Source organism: Passer montanus, unplaced genomic scaffold, assembly GCF_014805655.1.
Source record: "Passer montanus isolate IOZ18808 unplaced genomic scaffold, ASM1480565v1 scaffold18, whole genome shotgun sequence".
NCBI classification, from domain to species: domain Eukaryota; kingdom Metazoa; phylum Chordata; class Aves; order Passeriformes; family Passeridae; genus Passer; species Passer montanus.
In genome coordinates this window covers 17,700,810-17,717,506 of record NW_024365381.1, presented here as the reverse complement: position 1 = coordinate 17,717,506, position 16,697 = coordinate 17,700,810, and the positions used below count along the sequence as shown (strand labels likewise).

At 44.3% G+C, this 16,697-nt stretch overlaps 1 long non-coding RNA gene across 1 annotated transcript in view; it reads left to right on the top strand.

The window, feature by feature from the left end:
* Window positions 1-1,183: 1,183 nt before the first annotated feature.
* Window positions 1,184-16,697, top strand: part of LOC120500521 — a 67,048-nt gene continuing 51,534 nt past the window's right edge. The window contains exons 1-2 of the long non-coding RNA XR_005627118.1: window positions 1,184-1,521; window positions 3,352-3,434. This is a non-coding gene — a long non-coding RNA (uncharacterized LOC120500521). The remainder of the gene's footprint in view (window positions 1,522-3,351; window positions 3,435-16,697) is intronic.

Below are 16,697 nucleotides of genomic sequence, written 5' to 3'. Positions count from 1 at the left end.
TTATTTTCTTTCCTTAGATCACTAGTACTCTGACATTGTTGTCATTCACATTGCATTCATGAAGTTTATTTGAAATAATTTTTGTGGCTTGCAGCTCAGTTCCTGCTTGGTTTGCTGGTTGATTTCTCTTCTGAAAAAAAAAAAATCAAATTTTATTCTAAATTGCTCCTTGTTTGCAAAGACCAGTGGCTATGAATGGGATTCAGAGAACGAACTCTACTCTGTCCAGTCATGAATGGTAGCCAGGTCAGGGCTGAGCTGCATTGGCAGGAGGCAGTGATGTGGGAAGGTTGCCCTGCCATTATCTATTCTGTAGACAAGCAGCAGATTTAATTCTCAGAGGATCTCAAGCCTATAATAAAATCTCAATGGGAACAAAAAACCCTGACCCAGAAGGCAGTGGTATGTTCTACTTGTCCTCCTTAGTTGTGGGTGTAAGTGTGGCTGTGGATCAAGAGAGCTGTGTGACAATTTTGTGGAGCCTGTGTATCAGAAGAAACCCATCCCCCAGTGTTCTGCTGGAGTCACTGTGAGGTATGTATTTATACTGCTAGTGAAAAACAGAAGGAAAAATGAGAGTGTCTCTAACACATGTAATCTGCAGAAAAATACACATTTGCATGTTGATTTTAAGCAAGGAATCTTTGCTGCTAAGAGAATATTGTGTGCTGTTTTCCATGTTCCGTGGACATGTACTGAAAACCTGGCATTTTTCTCGAGTTGGCACTGCCGGATGACCTCATACACCTATTTGTCATCTCAGCAGTTTCAGCTTCACTGTTCTTCCTTAGATTCATTAAGAAAATATTTAGCATCCAAAGAAAGGAAGCACCCTGTGGCCTGCTGTGCTCCCTACAGCCAGGCCAATAAAAACAGAGCCCTAGAGCACTTTCTGAGGGTGCAAGGGTGACTCCAGGGCACTTCTGTTCCCTTGGAAACAGGAGAAATGGGTCACATCTACAAAAAGTGACCCAGCCTTAGTTGTGATGACCTTCTGCATTTGAGGATGTTTAATAGGATCTTTGCAAGGTGATTCACTTTTAAAAAATCTTGTTTTGTAATAAATCATGGGTTTTAGATTGGGAGGCTGAGATGAAAATCTGCTTTCCCTTCAGTTTGGGGTTCACTGAGGTTTTCCCCTACAAGTCTCTTTTTAGTCATATGTGCACTGTATTATCAGAAAGGCTGCCGGGGACAGCTGAACCTTTTTGTTCTAATGTAGTATGTGCCTGATTTTTCATTGAAGAAAACAAAATGGAAGCTATTATCTGAAGACAGCTTTCATCGTAGCAGCGAGGCAGGGAGCAGCTCAAGTATAATAAGACAAAATGTGAGACAAATGTTGCCTCCTCTGAGCCAGCCTCTGACCTCGACAGTGAGCGCCTTCCGCTAAGCTGGCTGTTTACAGCCCCCGCTCCGGCATCCATCTTGAGGTTTGTGGGATGTTGTTTTTGTTCCCATCCCTCCCTCTGATCGGGCACAAGCAACATATATTCCTCTGCCTTCAACCCCGACCCTGAGGTATGCTGACATCTTGATTTCATCCCCTCCTCCACCTCTCGCAGCCCAGCGAGTAAGCTGGGAGAGCAATTTACTGAGAATCAGCAGGCCTGGAGCCAGGGTGTCACCCTGCTGCCGTGGGGGGAAGGCTACATTTGGGAAGTGAGATTTTTCCTGTATTACCGAGGCTTGGGTGTGCAGCACCATCTCCACTTGGCCCTGCAAAGCAGAATAACTCAGTAGCATGAGGTTGCTTTCTTTTTCTCCCCTCTGCTTCCCCTCCCAGGAAAAAGCCACCAAGCACAACAGCAGGAGCTGATTTAGGCAACGGGTGTTCGGTCCCTTCAGCAAATGGGGCTGGGAGGAGTGATGGAGGAGGGGTTGCAGACCGTGCTGCTGACCTGCTGAATTATGACTTTAATGCAGTCACTTTAATAACTTGCTGTAGCTCCAACCACCAGATGCAATTTATGGCAAAGCAGGCGCCCAGGCATTTTTCTTTCTATGAAGACTAAGCAGATCTCTGATTACCACCCCCTCCCCCCAAACCATTACCTTCCCCCGCTTGCTCTGCTAATGGAAAAATGTTATGTGTCTATGTGCTTTTTTTCCCCAAGCCCTGTTTTCAGGAAATGGTGGAGAATGAGAAACTAACACAAGCGTGCACACATGCTTTTGCAGGAAAGATTGCTTTAACTCCATTCTTTAACCACGCGAAATTCCTCCTGCTAGCAGAATTGCCAGTTCTTTTTCTGAAACCTCAGCCAGATGCAAAGCAAATTCCGAGGTTGATTTGTAGGGAAAAAGAAAGACCCCTCCCTCCATCTGACCAAAATCATCTGAAGTTTGAGTGATTTCACTGCACAATACAAAGCCTGTAGCCCTTTAGATCTCCCTTAAGAAGAAAGCTTAAATACAAGCCACAAACAAACAAAAAAGATTAACCTGGGAATCATGAATAGGCAAACTGAACTCCAGATTTAATTTGGTAATTAATGTTTGTATACAATAGGTGGGTACATTGAGAAAACAATGTACAGATAGGCAGCAGATTCCCTGCTAGTTCTCCTATTTTAAAGACCCATTCATTTTCCATCTAAGGAATGAAATCTTCCTCCCACTCTCTTCTACTCTCTCTTATTCTGTGATTTACATGATCATTTTCTACATGTATTATGAATTACTGTTTATCTTAGTTCAGCCTGCAAAGCAATTTCCTAAATAAATTTCAATGGATCAATAAATTCAGATTCTGTTTTCTCTTCTAAATTGAGGGAAAGAAAAATAGTAAGATAAAGTAAATGTTTTCTTTTTAGCTAAATGGAACAAAAATCTGAATTAAACACATATGCCTATTTCTGAATTCTTAGGGCTTACACAGAAGCCCTGTGATTCAACTGTTTTGTATCTTACTTTTGATTTTCCTTTCCATTCCTGAAAAAATAATGTGTACTTGGAACTGCAACCCTGAAAAATTGTGTGTACTTCTTTGAACCCCACTGAAAGAGTGTCCATACAAGGACTAGCAGATAAGTCCTTTGTGACTGTTAAATATTTATCAGCAAGGCGAATTCCTCCTAGGTTACAGCAAGTACAGTTTGGAATGACCTGTCTCCACGCTTTCAAAAATGAGCAGCAGATTCCTGCAAAACATCCATCTCCTCATTCAGCTAGGATAATGTTTTCCTCTCAAGCTTTGAGATAGCTTGATTAATATGTAGCATATACGGCAAATTTCTTAGGGAAAAAAAGTAGCAACATATGGGAGCATTCAAGTTCCAGAAAGAAGAGTATAAATTGGACGTTTCCATATGGGTTTGGTCTGATGTGTCTGTCTATCTGTGTTTACAGTGACCTGCCCTGATATTACCAAGACTGCATTACTGTCTCCAGTACTGCAAGATGCATCTGCGAGCACACACTCAGCCACACAGGTATTTCTTTTAGGTGTGATGAGTTGTCTTTGAGCAACTGAATTTATCTCTGCTTACTACAGAGGCAGCCGAAACCAGATCCCAACTTTCTGAAGGTTAGAGTTAGGTGGAATGAATCTTTGCTCAAGCATTCAACCACAGCGCCTTGGCTTGTGCCGTTAGCTTCCTGAATTCCCAGATGGCTTCCCACCACAGCTTAGCCAGGCCTGGAACTGCTTATTTTCTCAGAAGGGATGAGGTGAAATGCAGTTAGTACAGCAAAGCCAATGGCATTTCAAAATTATATGTAAAAGTATGTATTTGTAGTCTTGTTTTTCAAATGTTGTCGTAAATATGTTTAATTCTTAACAGGCTCAAAGTACCGTCTCCAGTTGTGATGATTTTTTTAAATCGTGTTCAAATGTTTATCAGTCCATAAGGAAAACCGCCCGTGCAGTGGTCAGTAAGTCAGTGTACGTGCACAGAATGAAAGCAGACCTTTCGTGCGCCCTCGCTGCCGCCGGGGCCGAGCCCTGCCCAGTGCTGCTCCCGGGCGGGCACGGCGCGCTCGAGGCCGCGGAGAGCCGGGCCGGGCTGGCTGCGTGCTGCCCATCTGCCCCGGGCGGCTCGGCAAGGGCTGAGGCAGAGGCGAGAGATTCGGAGGGCAGCCATGGAGTTGTGAGGAGGTTATTAATGGCGGTGCGTGTGACTGCAGGTACTTGGTGACACTGGAGCTCATTCTGCAGCCTCCTCTGATTCTGCTGTGTTTTTCTTTTTTGAACCTGGCCTTTGATTAAAATGCCTCGCTTCCAGCTCACATTGCCTTTTAAATGGCTCTGTAAAGCCCTCTCGCGGTTCCCAGCTCACATCAGAAGCAGGGCTGGAAGTGTTTCTCTGCAGAATAAACATACGGGCTGTAAATCCTGTGATTCAGAAGATCGCCTGCAGTATTCCTCTCCGCTGTTGCCATAGGTAACCGGGCTCTGCAAAACACCATTTACCCTGGAATGCAAGGAGACTCGGAGCTCAGCAAGGGCACTCCGGTTAACCCTTTCCTAGCAGGAAAAAAAAAAATTCCCTCTGGTGATCCCAGCCGAAACTCCTCTCTCATATGTGTAAGTTCACACACAATAAACCCGCATCGTGCACTTTGAGGCAAATTTCCCTCGCAGCGCGGCCCCAGGCGTGTGCACAAACTGCGGGTTTCTTCTCTTCCCCATGAGCAGCGGCAGGCAGCCGCTGGCAGGGCGCTTGGGGACTGCTGACTCACGGGGCTGTGAGAGCACAGCCTCGGCCGGGAGCCCGCGGGACGCCTCAGACTGGCACCACATGAAGGAACTGAGAGGCAACTGAATAAGGCTGGCCCGGTCTGCAGTACAAATCCAAGCTTTGTGGGCTCGTACTTGTCAACTTATTTAAGACAGGACCTTAGAAAGGAAGACTTTGAGCTCATACTCACCACAGTATGTGGGGGTTTTTGGTAGCTAGCAGGGGATCCCTAAGGTTTACAAGGTTTTGCCAATGCCATCTAATGGAGACTTATCAAGTCAGACAATGAGTGCAAGTTTAACACTTCTTTTCTGCCTCACACTTCTTTGCAGTCCAGGCACTTTAAAAGCATCTCCTCATGGTCTTCTACTCCATTGCTTCAGACACTGAATGTGGACAATCAATGGTTATCTGTAGTTTAGGAGAACAGGGGCCGAAAGTGGCCCCCACTTTTTTCCTCCTCTAATTCTGACCTACCTGTGGGCTAATGTGGATTCCAGCAGAACAGGAGCTGAAGTGAGGTACTATGTCTGAACAGTGGTTTTTTGCCACAGCCTTAGCAGCAGTGCTGCTCAGAGAGCAAGTACTCTGCCTTTGCCCTTTTTTCCCACATGAAGCTGAGGAAAAGTAAATTCATAGCCCTGTGTTCAAGCAGGGGTTAATTTATACTGCAGAGAAGCTGCAGGTGAGATTGAAGATTTGTCTTATTTTTCAGTTTCACAAACCCTGATACAAGAGCCTAAATATGTTTTGTTCCAAAACACTGCTGTCTTCTTTCTCACACTCCCCTCTGCAGTTCAATGCATGCACAGATACACACTACCAAATTGTTTTTTCTTTTATGACACGGTATTGCTGCAGGGTCATTTACATATAGGTGAGTGCATGCACAGATACACACTACCAAATTGGGGGGTTTTTTTTATGACACAGTATTGCTGCAGGGTCATTTACATATAGGTGAAAATGCAAAATTCCTGCTCTGAAGTGTTAACAATGTTGGCTACTTTTACATCGAAAGTCTGATGGGAATACAAAGAAGTCAGAAAATGTGGATAAGGCTGAAATTACATTCATAAAAGATCATGCAGTGGTTGGGAATCACAGCCCATGCATGGACAACCCTGTATTGAGACTCCTGTAATCCCTGGGCAGAGCAGGGAGGAGGGAAGGAGAGGTCAGTGGGGCTTTGTGGGATTCTGTGGCATTACTGGGGCAAGGGTAGTTAGTCCTTCTCTGTTATTTGAACAGTGAGTGAGTATTTTTTTAAGGATTTTTTTTTATGTTGCTAGAATAAAAAGGAACAGGCAAGAGAAAATGACCCCAAGTCATAAGGGGATTGCTGTCTGTGGAAAAGTGCAAACACAAAATAAAATTGTTTTCCTGCAAAATTCTTTTTTTCATGGCTTGTTTCCATGCCACCACAGAGAAGAATGGTGAAGAAAATTATATACAAGGAAAGGTACTTTTAAAGATTCCCAAGAGCTACTGATTGGGCGTTGCTGTTTCACATTCTCCAAATTGCTGTTACATCAGTCTGGATGGTGGAGATAAACTGTAAGAGAGCTTAAAAGCTATGGAGCAATGCATGGAAGCACAGCGATAGATATATGTGCACTCTTTTTTGATTTATAGGTTTTATTTGCATACCCCTTTGGCATTGCCAGAGCCTCTCTGCAGATCTAACACTTGATCCCCTGTTGCGCTGAGTGCCCTGGGAGCTGTTGACATTGTGGGGTACCTGCTGAGGTGTCAGGGACAGGTTGTGGGGATGGAGAAATGAGAGCCTGAGACCAGAAAGAGAGTGTCTGTGGGGCAGAGCAAAGTGATAACTGGACTAGTTGAGCCTCAGCCAGCTCCTGAAGGTCTGAAAACCACTGGAAGCACTAAAGAAGCAGAGGCTGCAGCTTGTTCCTTTTCCTGATTTTATATGATTGTCTTAAGTCAAGGGTATTTAAATGTCAAGTTTTTATGTAGTTCCTAAATTTACTTTGGTTCGGGTGTTTACAGCAGAAGGTTTGTGTCCTTGTGCACTCCTATCTGTGTACTTGAATGATGATAAATGCCAAGGCTTTCTGTGGGGGCTTGTGTTTTTCCACAGCCGAGGCGACACATTCCCATTAAGTTTAACCTTCTCCCCCAAGAGTTGATACAATTTATTTCTTCTTTTGGAAGGGAAATATCGGAGCTGTAGCAGGCCCAAAGCAATTTTCTTTGAAGGCTGCCTTGGCTGCGACTGCGGATACAGTGACAAAGAGGAGATTGTGGCAGAGCGTGCTGGCTGGGCGCTCGGGCAGGAAAGGGTTACTGTCTGCACAGCTCTGTGTCTGGAGCTCCAGGCAAAACCCAGAGAGAGACAATGATGTCAGCACTACCTCCAGGCCCAGGGCCCCTTGCCTGACAATGTGGGCAATCCAACACATTCCCATCTGCCACAACAAGAGCATTCATGCTCCTATTTCCTGACCTCTTTGGATTAAAGCATGTGGAGTTAAATATACATCCAGCCCCGTGCTCATGCGCTTGCATTGCACCAGAAATAGACTTATGGGAAACTGGCTGCAGCTTTTGCCACCCGACACTCGGGATCTGTCTCAACGTTGTCATCGAGAAAAGCACATGCTGGTCCGGTCGGGAGATTGTACAGTCATGTACACATAGCTAAAATACAGTTCCCTTTTGTGCCTGGAAATGCTGCATGTAATCAGCACGCAGTCAGAAAGAGGTGGGGCGGGGGAAGGGCAGATTAAATACAAAATGAAGATTAGTCAGAGGCAGTGATTTCAGCGTTTCAGCCATCTGAAACTTGCTGAGTTTTTTAGTACCACATAAAAAGTTCTGAGAGCAGCGAGAGACCTTGGCTGAGCTGGGTGTCTGCACTCCAGGCTGGTGGAAGAGGGAGAGCATGCGGCAGGATTTGCACGCTGCCATGCCGGGCTGGCAGCTCTGACAAGGAGAGCTTTTTGTTTGCTTAAGAGTGAAGCCGGTCTGGTAGTGCAAACTTCTAGCAATTAGAAGCATTTTATTGCTTTAATTCAGGATGTATGTGTGTGGGGTCTGTTGCATGCACATGGGTATCGTGTTGTTTCTTTCTCATGTCTGTGGGTGCTGTGTATCTGTGGCTCTATGCCCATATGTATCTGTGCATCTCCATATTTATCTGTCATTCTGCGTCTGCATTGCTCAGTCTTTTTCCTTTTAAGTGTCGGAGTTGCATTTATTTTCTGTGCACAGATGAGTTATCCTGTACTGTACACTAAGGGGGAAAGAAATGTAGGGATAGCTTGCATTTTGTTTATGTCTTTGTCAAGAAGATGCTTCACAATTGAGAAGTATGAATTAAAAAGAAAATGAGACTATTTATTTTCCTTTCTTTCTCTTTTGTCTACAGTCTACATTCTCATGTCTTATCTTCCCAGTCATGTATTTTCTTTTCTCTCCCTTTTCCCCCATCACACTGCAAACTCCTGTTCCCATAACAAATGTTTTAAATGTTATCTATCCTGCCTGTACAATCAGTCCCTTTTTTCATAGCATGTTTCTTGTACAGTAATCTTTTTTTTTTTTTTAAACAACTCATAGTAATCCTTAACACAGCAAATTCCTGTACACAGTTTGGTTTGGTATCTTTCCCTTTCATATGTCCTCTGCTTATGGCACTCAGAATCTCACAGCGCACAACACAGGGAAGCAGAACAAAAATAAACTCTCCAAAATCTGTAGTTCCCCAATGGCTCAAAGAGGTCTTGGAAGAAGGTTTAGCTAATAAAATCCTTAGAGGGTGGTTGGAGGGGTGAGGCCAAATGGTTAATGTAGGATAAAAACTGCAAACCCCTTAATTCTCTTAGTGTTTAGCTTAACTTTGCCTTGACACTGAAGAGATGGTGGTAAGTAAGGATGAGCTTGTATTAGAAATAGGATTCTCTCTTTCTGCCCAGCCTTGCCTGTGCCAGTTCCAGTATCACAGGGCATCAGTGCTACAAAATTCTCTATCAGTTTCTGCTGGTAGAGGTTTGGAACTGCCTCACTTCTCAATTAATGTAATCAGAGCCAAAACCCTGGCATCTTTCCCAAGAGCTTTCTTCTCCCTGTGAAACACAGAATACTGAAAACCAGTCAGAAAAAGTGGAGCCAGACTGTAGCAAGCACTGGATTTCACCGGTGGTATAATAAGGAAGCTGCCTGTAGTGTCAGCCACTCTAAAGGAGATATACAGACAAGTTAAAGTGGTAATATGAATAATGTCTGCCATCCAGATATTTCAGAGCATATAATAAACGGTGATTAAATCATTAAACTAAGAACTTCAAAAAGGTCTGGCTGTGTAGACTGAGGATCTGAATGCAAGAAATTTCCAGTCTTCTTTCTACCTTGGTACCTGATTTGCCACTGCTATAAGCTAGTCATTTCACATAGATCTTTAATTTTCTCATCAGTACCACCAGCAGTTAATAATACTTGAGTAGAGCAGGGCCTCCTATAGAGTTGTTTTGAAGGAAATGGAGACTTACTGAAGGAGTCTGTGTGAATTTGCGTGGCAGTCTGAAGTTCTTCAGAAGCGGAGTTGAGGAAGCATGTTCAGCATGAGATCATCATAGAAAGCATGAAGGTCAAGTACCAGGGGAAAGACAATGTTAAAAACAGGAGCACTGCAGTTTTCAGGGACCCTAAATTAGGCTGTGGAACCTAGGAAAAGTTAGGTTTGCAGTTTGAACTGAGACACCTGCAGTGGTTATGATCCAGCCATGGTGCCTGATGGACCTCTGCTTTTATTACTTGTCTCAACTTCACAAAGCTAAATAAACAGATGAGAATAGAATGTCTATTCCTGACACCCCATCTCTTGCCACTTAGACCAGCCACCAAAAGTGTGAAGAATATGTCCCGAGGTTTCCCTGCTTTGATTAGGATCATTATTTTGTTTATGAGCTTCAATTTTTCCCTAGAAATCCAACAGTTTCTCTGTTTATGGCTACACATACATTTTATGTGTCTCTCTTAAGCCAGATATAAACAATCTTGTGAGAAGTGCTCAGGAGCAGGGTGGAGGAAAAGAGGAAGCCTGCAAGTCACATCCTCCTGACTGCCTTCCTCTTCATTGATGTGTGCAGTCACACTGCCCAAAAGAGCCATTTGAGGAGGTTTGAGAATGCATGGAGCAAGTGCTCCATTTCACTTACGATCAAGATAAACAAGGGTGTCAGCTGAAGCAGAGCTTCTGAGGTGTTCTGTGTAATTCAGTGGCAGGCAGTAGTGACTGCTGCTTAGGAGATGGATTTATTAAGATTATTAGTAAGTGTTATTTGGAGGTGACTGAAATCGCTGGGTGGACTCCAGAGGATTAGCTTTCCAAAGATAGCAAATGCAAAACAAAAAAAATCAACCCCAAACAAACAAGTCACCAGTACCAGTTGTGTTTATTTTATAAAGTCTCTGCACGGGATTAGCTCACAAGCATTTGCTTGTTTTCGTGACTGGAGATATGGGGGATGGGAAGGAGGAACCATCTTAGCATGTAATTCCCAAGTAAAAGCAAAGCTGCAGCAGAGCATCTGGCCTGGTTCACAGAGTGGTGACAACACACTGTGAGCAGGGCAGGCAGAGGAGGAATCACCTCTTCCTGGATTGCACCGGATTTAGGCAGCCTAGTGTGCAGCAACTCTGATACAGAAATAACCCGTGTGAAGGAGGCTCTGCTCAGGAACTGTCATGTCCCTGTATAAAGGGCACAAGAGCTTTAGGCAGGACATCATGCTGATCTGAGCCCAAGAAGTGGCCTGTGGGAGAGACAGCAGCAATCAAAAATAGTCATTTTCTATAGTGAGACTGCAAGAGGCCTCAAAGCGCTTGTAGGCATGAATTCACCAAACATCACCCCCACAAGCCTATCTCTCTGGAATGGAGGTTGGTGTTGCTCATCCCAGATGTCCAACTGGAGGCAGAGAGAGCTATCCAAGCTCCCACAGAGATCAGGCCAGATGGGAACACAGGGAGGGCAGCAGGAGAGCAAGATAAAATTAGGATAAAAAAATCGATCCCTCAGAAAATACAGATGGGGGAAGGGGCTTAAGGACCAATTCAGCCCATGTTTTTATGTTGCTAATGTTGCTAGACAAGTCCCTCCAAAATGCTGATAGTTGGTGGTGTGGAACAAATGAGTCAGTCCTGCACTGTAGCCTGGCTGTCCTGCTTCAGTACTGTCACCCAGAAGCAGACACAGGGGAGCTCCCTGCTGTCCCTTCAGCCTTCCCCAGCATTGCACTACCAGAAGCATGATCACCCAAAGGAGAAATACGCTGTTGCTTTTTTGTAATTCATCTAGGCCCCATTGGGATGTGGCAGGAGAGACTGATTCTCCTTTCAAGCCAAGGCACTGGAAAGGTGACCAGTGCCCTTGCAATTTCCAGGGAAATTGCTTGTTTCCTTTCATGAGAAGCTGCTTACTTGTTTCCTAAATCCACAGGGGTTGCACTGGCTCCTCTTCCCTCCTTCAGAGAAATCCCTTATGCAAAGGTAGGCCTGGTTTGCTATTGCTTGTGCTTCTCAAGACTTTCCTAGATACCACAGCAACAGCAATCGAACTGAATTTTGTAAACCTTTAATTTTATACAGTCAGAGTAGAATGGGACCTATGAATACAATTCAGCAACTTCATTCCTCAAGGGTGGGGATTGGGGCCAGGAGGATGGGGAAGGGGAAGGGGCAATGCACTATTTAATGTTATTGGCATAGGCTATCACAGGTGGAAATAGGTGGAAGGAAAAGCTGCAGCTCACTGAAGTGGAAGAAAAAGGGTGGGAACCCAGTGATCTAGTTTTATACTGAGGGGACAAAATTGTCTGGTAACCTGTGTACTTAATCCCATGCTGTGATTGAAGGATATGTCAGCAGTAACTAAAATAGAAGCACAGTGTGAGGTATAGAGCCCTGGCTCCAAACTACCCAGCTATTACAGATGTCTTCAGTGCTAAAACTTGTGTTACTCAAATCATTCATTCCTGCTTCAGAGAAGGTAGAGAGTGTTGGACTAGGAGGCAAAGGAAAAAGGAAGAAAAAGGAAGAAAAAGAGAAAAGGGGAAACAGAAGCAGACTGTAGCATTTCAGGATCATGTTTTCATCTCTTTCTATTTGGCTTCACTTTTTTATAGAAATCATAATTTTCACTTGAGAAGCTGATGGGTGAAGAAACTATTTTCTCTCACAGATGAAATAAAAGTACCCCTATTAAAATAAAAGGGCAGGATTTTCCTTTTCCATGAGTTCTTTCATTGGAGAAACATCCTCTTTCTCAGGAAAGGAAAGAAAAGCTAACATTTATTTGGAAAACACTTTGCAGTATGAATAAAAGATACTACAGCCCTAGTCCGCTCTAACTCTTGATTTACAAAGAAGTCCAAAGAGCTTTTTGCTTTCACCCTGTGAAGCTGGTCAAGAGGTGCAGGTTGCAGTGTGGTGCTGAATAAATGAGGCTCTAGTGTAGGCCCTAGACTGCTGGAGGATCTCACTTCTCCAGACACAGAGAAGTGCTGTGGCACATTTTACTGCCAGGCTTTGTGAACATATCCACAGTAAAGGTCTTGACTTTGTGCCTGTGGCTAATTTGCAATATCTAGAAAAAAATCAAACCCCTTTAGCAAGACTCATTTGCTTGCTCTAATTTACATTAGAGAACCCAGCACATTATGACTGGTGACACCAAGGGTGGTTTAAGATCATCTCTGTCCTTGAACTTAATACATACATAGAGTACAGCCAAGAATAAGGATCTGTCTCTTTCTGTGATAAATACCCACTTTTATGGGACTGTGGCCATGAGTCCAATTTAACATTATGAAGTAATTTTCTGTGACAATTCAGGACCCAACTTCATCACTCTCATCACTCTCATCTTTCTCTCTACTTGATATATTTTAGTGTTTGGTATTATGCCTAATATGGAGAGATTCAAGTGAATTAGATGAGGCATTTAATAAAGGTGATGTCTGGACACTGAGAAGTTTTTTATCTCTGAAAAATCTTACAGTGATTGTTGGAATATTCTATTTTAAAATGGGTTTTGCTTAGAAGGGCCACATTTGTATGATTTGTCCTCAATAGAAATTAGAGCCTCTCAGTATTTCTACATTGTGGAATGATTATTTTTTTTGAGTTATTCATTATAGTCTTCTGAACCTCCCAGGAGTCCATGAGCTCTTTATGAGCCATATAAAAGGATGCAGACTCACTAGCAGAGCAGAGAAACTCCCAGGAGGAGAGAGATTTGTAACTAAACTGAGATGGACAGAAAGAGATGGGAAAAGCAAAATTCAAAAAGCCTGGAATAAAAGCAAATTCTTTAAGAGCCTAACAATGATCTAGACTCCTGCAAGTCAGGAACATAGCAGGCTATACTCAGGATGTTTAGGAAAAAACCCACAGGACTAACCTGCAAATATTTGTTTCATATCTGGTTTGGCAGCCAGAGAAAGATAGAAAAAGGTTTGTTTTCTAAGGCTTTCTCAAAACAGTGACCCTGAAAAAACCATGCCTGTTACCCTCAGAGGACCTACTCATCTTACTGACATGTAGAATACTCTCCAAAAGAAGAATAATTTCTTTAAAGTACAATAAACAGGGCATACAGGTCAAAGTGAAAAACAGCAAACCTGGTATTTCTGAGAATTCACAAACAAAAGAATTTAAAGAAAATGCAGACAGAAATTGTACATACTATAAATACCTAAGTCTCTTAATAAACACTTTTGGGATTCCCAGACTGCTAAAGAAAATATTACATAGCAAAGCCCTTTCTCACAAAGAGACAATTTGTTAAATGCCACCTGCTGATTGCAAAACTGACTGGAACTTACTGGGATCCACACATTTTACAGACTCCAGCTTATTTTCCTACTTGGAAAGAAAGTCCAGTAGAGCTGTATATTAAAGGGAATGTGACAGAGCCAAAGCTAGCTAAATAATGGAAACATATTTGTGAATATTTATTCAGTGAAAATATTGCCAAAATTCTCAATATTATTGATAATGAATTATTTAATCACCTCCAGACGAAACTCCAGCAGAATCCCTGTCTGTACTGTTCTGCCAACAAGTATTATGCATTCAGAGCACTCCCTCCGCAGTGACTGCAGAAAAGCACTCTGCTTGCCAGTCTCCAAGAGAGGATTTGACTCTGCTGCTATCAGCTAAGTCAAAGTTTCACAGTACTGACAGAGCTACTCGGTCAGGGACGGACCAGACGGACAGCCAGGCCTGTGGGCAGAGCTGGGCTTGTGGGAATGCTCAGGACAGGGGTACACCAGGGCTGTGCCCAAACAGAAGCCTCACATACAAATAAATGGGAGCATACAAGACACCTGTTTAGCACGTGGTAGTGTTTCTGCCTCCTCAGAGGTTTGTGTGCTTTAAAAGCGTGCACGGGCTCCTGCAGCTGTGGGACAAATGCATGTTCATGGCCACTGTGCATTGGGGTAGATGTGCCTATGGGCTGTCCTACCTGTGCCCTTTGGGGAACTGGTCTCCATGAACAGTCTGGGGTAAAAGGAATTCTGTAGGACTTTGTTTTCTGTCTCCTCCTCTACTTTGTCTCTCACTTTCCAGTAAGCTTTTCTGCAAACAGCTCCTTACACAGCCAGGATATGGGATGGCCCTCGTGCATGGCTGTCAGAACTGCACGCTGCTGCACGAGTGGCTGCAGGCGTCTGTCCTGCCTGCAGCATCAGCCCAAGGATGCCTCTGCCTCTTCCTGTGTCACCTGCAGTTCACCAGCAGCAGTTTCTCCCTTTGGCATGAGGACTTTTGCCTGGGCTTATGCCCAGACCTGTTGTTCAAGCAAAGGGCAGAGGAAACACTCAGTGAGGAAGTCTTGCATGTTTCAGGCTGTTTTAGGCATGTTTGTTCCAGATGGCCCAGTTTGTTGATCTCACTTGTTTTTAACTCATGCAAGGCACAGAATTCAGGTCAGCTCTTTCCTCACTCTCCCCTCTGTCCTGCCCTGCTGGAGTGCATGCTATTTCCAGATGAGGTCACACATTCCCCCTTTTCTTGTCCTACCACTCTGGAGCCCAGGGTTTAATGAGAGGCCCACAAGCCGTGGCAATCCCAGCCCTCCAGTCACTGCTGCAGCCAAGGTCAAGCCCGGGGCAAGAATTGTCCACAAATACAGACACCAGAGTGAAGGGAAGGAAAGAACAATAAGAGCCATTTCCTTCCCAATGCACTTAAGCGCTTGAGAGAAACTGCCCCCCAGACTGCTGAGTCAGCAGAGGCTGACAAATTAGTCAACAGGATGACTGGGCCTCAGCTCCTGGCAATTAGCATGGACAAAGCTTTGTGTGTGCCTGTTTTCCTATTAGCTGCGGCTTGCACGCCTGTGAAGGGAGGAGGGACTGGGGAAGGAAATGGCTTGCTTTGACTTCACAAACACATGGAACTTGCGTTCCCAAGGTTGCACAGCATTCATTTGGCTTCCTGTTTCAGCATTTTTGCAGGCTGTAGCCATTAAGAATAAAGTATGCTGAGAGCCTCTTAAGAGGGAGGTGCATCAACACAGCTGGAGGAAGGGTGAGCCCTGAATTGTAGTAGCAGAGGCACTACAAACTGGGAGGGGTTCAGTTTAACCCATCAGTGTGGCTAACAAAACCGGTACTGTAAGGGTCAAGGAGTATTGGCAAGGGACGGGCAGAAGGGTTTACTAGAGGCATTGCTAGTATATTCAGTATGGGAGTAAGAAAGGTGTCACAGATCCAGAGTGAGAGGCTTTGGCAGAGCTCAGGGTGATGAAATGATAGAGACAGAGGGGGATAAGGACTGGACTAAAAGAGGATTCTGTAGGTCAGGAGTTCAGAGTCTTGTCAAAGCGATTTGGGAAGCCAGGGGCTAAGAGGTGGAGCTGCAGGTCAGGATTAAGCTGAATGTAGGAGCTGAGTTCTGTCACCATTTGGCAGAGGTCACTGCCTCCAAAGCAGGCTGCAGTGGTCATGGCCCATGCTGTGAACAATGAAATTTCCTGGATTCAGCTCTAGTGGAACTACAAACACACTTTGTTGTTAAAATCCTCTGCATCTCCTCTTGTCTTTCCATCTCTGAGGCCAGGTCAATAGTGCTCTCAGACGGTGTGAGTTGCAAGCTCTCAGAGGACCCAAGATGAAAGGTCAAGTACACCTGGTTTTTTAGACTCACCTTCACCCATTGCATATCCATGTCCCTGGTAAGTCAGACACCACCATGTTATCATCCTCATTTACGATAAGCTGGTCAGAGTGATTTAGCCAAAGTTCAGTGGTGACCCCAGCTGTGAAAGGCCTTGCTGTGACCCGTGAAGGTTTAGTGAGCTTTGTTCTGGGTGCTCCGAGACCCATCTCTCTGCTTACAGGCTTTCACAAAAGCTGAGCTCAACTGAGAGCTGCAAAAGCATTCAACCTATCAGTCCTCCTATTTGTGAGAATGGGGGTGAGAGACAATGTCTTTGTATTCCGGGCACCACTGCATGCTCCTTTGCTAAGCATAACTGGAATCCCTGGACTTCAAATCCTGCTGCTGAGAGCCTAGCAACAAGTGAATGTATCTACGTAAGCTTTTAAGGAAGGACTAGGTTAGTGGAGGTGAAATAGGTCAGAATGTTTTATTTTCTGAGTTTGTTGGATTTCTTTCTAGGAACAGCAATGCTCTGCCTCTGTAAGTCGCCTCTGTATCAAGAGACTAGCAGCACCATATCCATTTATACACCTTTATGCCACACTAAACCTGAGACAGTTCATTCCTTTCTGTTGACAGACAACAGAAGCCTCAGTAGCCTCACACTACATTGCCTTTACCAAAGGAGAGGGGTATGCACCAAGGTGCTTCCTGCAGAGCAGCTGACACTCAGCAGCTTGCTGTTCCTATGGTGACCTCTCTGTTTTTGACCCCTGTGATTTTCTGCTTGGCTGTAGGCTGATTTAGGGCAGATTTTTACTGATCTCTTAACTGGTGAACAGTGTTTTCTGAAAATACTAGCTGGCATCTATCTGTATTATT